Raw genomic sequence first — 4560 nt, 5'->3', positions numbered from 1 at the left:
GTGTAAACAATCAATTTATATGGCCATCAATGTAGAATCTGATCACCTAGAAGTCCTACTCTTCAAAACTAAAATCAAAAAACAAACACAATACATACCTTTTGTTCCTAACAACTTTTGTCCACAGTTTTCTGGTCCAGGGAAAATAAATAAATAAACCCTGTTCCTGGTTTAAATCCCCAAGTTATTTCTGCACCTTTTTGGCAAGTGTCCCTACACAGTAAGTTGAAAGAAATGAAAACCTTTCATATAAATTATTACTAAATGACTCACACTTTTATCAAATACAGAAGTCAGAGCTAATGTGTTGAAACTACATTAAGATCTACAGCCAACAGGCTTGCACCTGTTTACACCAGGTCTTAATTGGGCCTAAAATGTGTATTTATTTGCTATGGACTCTCTGGCTCCTCCACCCTACAATAACAGCACTTGAGCAGACTACGGCACCCATGAGCAGTCCTTATGTGTTTATTGACTTTAGTGGGGCTCGGTACAGGCAAAGCAGTCTGCCATCATGATTTCAGCTGCAGGATCAGAGCCTGTATATGTTCTAAAAATGAAACGATTATTTACAACAAAAGCATAATTATTTTATCACCTTTATTGCCTGTCTGGACATATAATCTCTATCTCCCTCCCATCTCCATCAGTTTCTAAGGGCTGATACTACACCATTGAATTCAATGGGAGTTTTGCCATCAACTTCAGTGGTGTTCAGCAAGGCCCCTAATAATATCTAGGTGCTATAAACACAACTAAAAAGAACATTTCATGTGCAAGGCTCTGATGTTCCATTTCTGAGCCTCATGTAGACACTTGTGAACTGGTCATAAGTCAACTCACCAGAAAATGTTGCCTCTCTATGATTATGGAGAGCAGATGAAAAAAAAGTAAATGCTCTTACTGTGTTTGAGCTTTTATTTTCTCCTACTAAAATCCATCATCAACTATCTAATTTTATTTGTTGCTGAATCCTACTTACTCATCCAAGTCTACCAAGGGCATATTATACAGTGATATATTTATTATGCTATTCCAAGATACTGCAGCCTTGATTCTCCTCACCCTTGTATCAGCAGTGTCATTGATTTCCAATGGGATTTACACCAGCATACAACAGACCGGAGAATCTTTATTGTGACATAAAAAGTGAAAAATCTTGCAAGAACACAGTGCCTGAGGTTCTTACTCAGCAAAATTCTTAATGCCTTTACTGGCTTCAATAGATGTTTTGCCTGAGTAAAGACTGAAAGGTTCTGATCCAAGGGTGGGACATGGACTGATGGTCTATGAAAGTCAGATGTGTTAGTGGGTAAATAAAAATGGGAAATGCAGTCTGTTCTGTATGTTAGGCATGTTCTCTTTTTTTCTTCTCTACGTTTAGTAGCTAATTCACATGAGCCCAGGAATGGCTGAACCTGATAGAATTTTGGATTTTGTGAAAAGTTTGGACGTTTTATGTTTGGAGTTTCCCAATCCTTATATATAAATTTTCCTCCTTCATTTAAACTACAGATTTCCCTTGGGGGAAATATTTAGGTTTTTCTGTAGTGCCCATCACCAGAGTACCTAACAGATTTAAAAAAAAACAAACTTGAAATTCTAAGCAAATGAAAACTTGTTTGAAATAATTTCTTCTCCTACTTTTAGTACAAATCAGAAAATAAAATTTTAAAGAGTAAACAGCTGCCTCAAACTTACATTTTTGCCAGAGCTAAACAGAAATTAAACCTCAGAAGTTCTAATTTCTTTAGAAGTTTTCAGATGGTTCAATGTTTGGCAGAATCAGATCCCTTCCCAACATTGTTCCTTTCTTTTGCCTTTTTCTGGTGCCTTCTTACATACCTCTTTGTTTCTTTTGCTAGTCAGACAGGTTAGTGACTAAATGCAATACATACCTGAAGATGGAACGAGCCAAGGAGTATAACTAACATGGAGGGTGGAGCGGTTATATTTGCATGAGCTTATTTGAATACAGAATCCAGTTCAACCCTGCTGCTTGCTTAACTCAACAAAAATATAGCCATCTCTTTGTTTTCTCTTTTTCTGCCTGTAACCGTACAGGACTCACCCCTGCAGCACCTCCTGCTGGCTCTCCAGTCATCAGAGCACCCTCTGCAGGCCAGTGTCCCACTTTTCCTGCCCCCCATGTCCCTCCTGGACCTGGTGCCCCTTGCACACCAGGGTGCTGCCCCCTGGAAGTACACCCCTCAGTCTCTGGGTCTCCCCTCCTCAGGGAACCCCCACCCACTACCCCTACCTCACCTCACCTCAGTCATAGGCTACTGCCAGTCACCAACTAGCCCCCACTCCCTGGGGCAGACTGCAGTATAAGCCACTCATCACAGGCAAGGTTGGGTTTGGACCTGCTGCCTCTACCTATAGCAGAGTTGCCCCTCTCCAGCCCTAGTACACTCTAGTGGGCCCTTCCTTCAGCCTGGGGCTCTGCTAGGCTGGAGCTACCCAGCACTGCTCCACTCTCAGTACCTTCCTCCACTCCCCAGGCAGCCTGGGCCCTCCCTCTCCAAAGGCTAGTTAGAACATCTCTGACAGCTTCCGGCTCACTGGCCTTTTATAGGGCCAGCTGTGGCCTGATTGGGGCGTGGCCACAGCTGTGGCTGTTTCCCCAATCAGCTGAGGCTTGCTGCTTTCCTAGCAGCAGGCCTCTCACAGTCTCAGCCCTCTCCTGGGGCTGACTTCAAGCCCTTCAGGGCAGGAGCAGGTGATCACCCTGCTACACTGCCTTTATTCGAGGAGCACTGGGCGCTGTCCAGGGTTCTCTGCTCGGTGTCCCCATCAGGCTCCCTTCTTTTGACCCTTTGACCGCACTCCTGTCCCTATTATTTCATTAGTTGTCCCCAGAACTCAGTTGGTTTCCCAGTCCTGTAGATCCTCTCCTTTGGCTGGGGGGATCTTTTAGCAGTTGGCCCACTTCCCGGAACCCAAGAGGTACACTGCCTTTATTATTTCCCTTAGTTACTACCTAGTCTTGAAGACTGATCACCCAGAGTTTGTCTCTTTCTTACTACACGCTTCTATTTCTTGCCAAAAAAAAAGCCGTCTCACTGGAATGCTCTTAGATTGGTAGTGCAATTTATTCACATAGGAGGTAACTGTAAATAATGTAAATCAGGGGATACCACACAAGCGGGAGGGACTGGGAAGTTACGTTTAAGGAGTTATATTAATGTCTGAAGATTATACAAGGCAATCAAAGCAGTGTATAAGTGCTTATGGGAGGACAGATGGGTAAGAAGAAGAATTAGAAGACCAATTATTAGAAGAAGCAACTGAAGAACATATGGCCACAACTGTAAATTAATGAGAAAAAAAGAACAGGAGTACTTGTGGCACCTTAGAAACTAACAAATTTATTTGACCATAAGCTTTTGTGGGCTACAGCCCACTTCATCGGATGCATGCAGTGGAAATACAGTAGGAAGATAGATAGATAGATATACACAGAGAACATGAAACAATGGGTGTTACCATACACACTATAACGAAAGTGATCAGTTACGGTGAGCTATTACCAGCAGGAGAGTAAAAAACTTTTTTGTAGTGGTAATCAAAATAGTCCATTTGCAGCAGTTGACAAGAAGGTGTGAGTAACAGTGGGGGGGAGGGATAAACATGGGGAAATAGTTTTACATTGTGTAATGACCCATCCACTCCCAGTCTTTATTCAAGCCTAATTTAATAGTGTCCATTTTGCAAATTAATTCCAATTCAGCAGTCTCTCATTGGAGTCTGTTTCTGAAGGTTTTTTGTTGTCATATGGTGACTTTTAGGTCTGTAATCGAGTGACCAGGGAGATTGAAGCGTTCTACAACTGGTTTTTGAATGTTATAATTCTTGACGTCTGATTTGTGTCCATTTATTCTTTTGTGTAGAGACTGTCCAGTTTGGCCAATGTACATGGCAGAGGGACATTGCTGGCACATGATGGCATATATCACATTGGTAAATGTGCAGGTGAACGAGTCTCTGATAGTGTGGCTGATGTGATTAGGTCCTATGATGGTGTCCCCTGAATAGATATGTGGACACAGTTGGCAACAGGCTTGGTTGCAAGGATAGGTTCCTGGGTTAGTGTTTTTGTTGTGTGGTCTGGGGTTGCTGGTGAGTATTTGCTTCAGGTTGGGGGGGCTGTCAGTAAGTAAGGGGCTGCCATGTACATTGGCCAGACTGATGCATTGAAGATAGAGGGACCAGGAACAGAGGTAAGAGGAGGAACCAGAGAAGATACAGGAAGGAAGTGGGGATTACAAGCTTTTGGTGGAAAATAGGCAGAGAAAAGAACAGCAGAGGAGAGGTTGGGCAGCTAGGTGGAAGCAGGGTGACTACAAGGGATGGGATGGTTGAAGTATGTGAAACCAAATAGGTAGAGAGATTTGACCAGAAGCCAGCTGAGTGGCACACCTGAGCAGTCCAACGTAGGCATTCAGCTGATCAGTGATGGTTGAAGGAAGGAGTTTATTTGGAATGTTACTAGCTGCCCAGAAGCAGCAGCAGGCCTGCCAAAGATCTCCAGGAGTGCTGTTCTGGTAAAAAATG

Source organism: Mauremys mutica, chromosome 1 (assembly GCF_020497125.1).
Source record: "Mauremys mutica isolate MM-2020 ecotype Southern chromosome 1, ASM2049712v1, whole genome shotgun sequence".
In the NCBI taxonomy this organism is placed as follows: Eukaryota; Metazoa; Chordata; order Testudines; family Geoemydidae; genus Mauremys; species Mauremys mutica.
The sequence above is the reverse complement of the archived record's forward strand: the minus strand, read 5'-3'. Positions refer to the sequence as shown.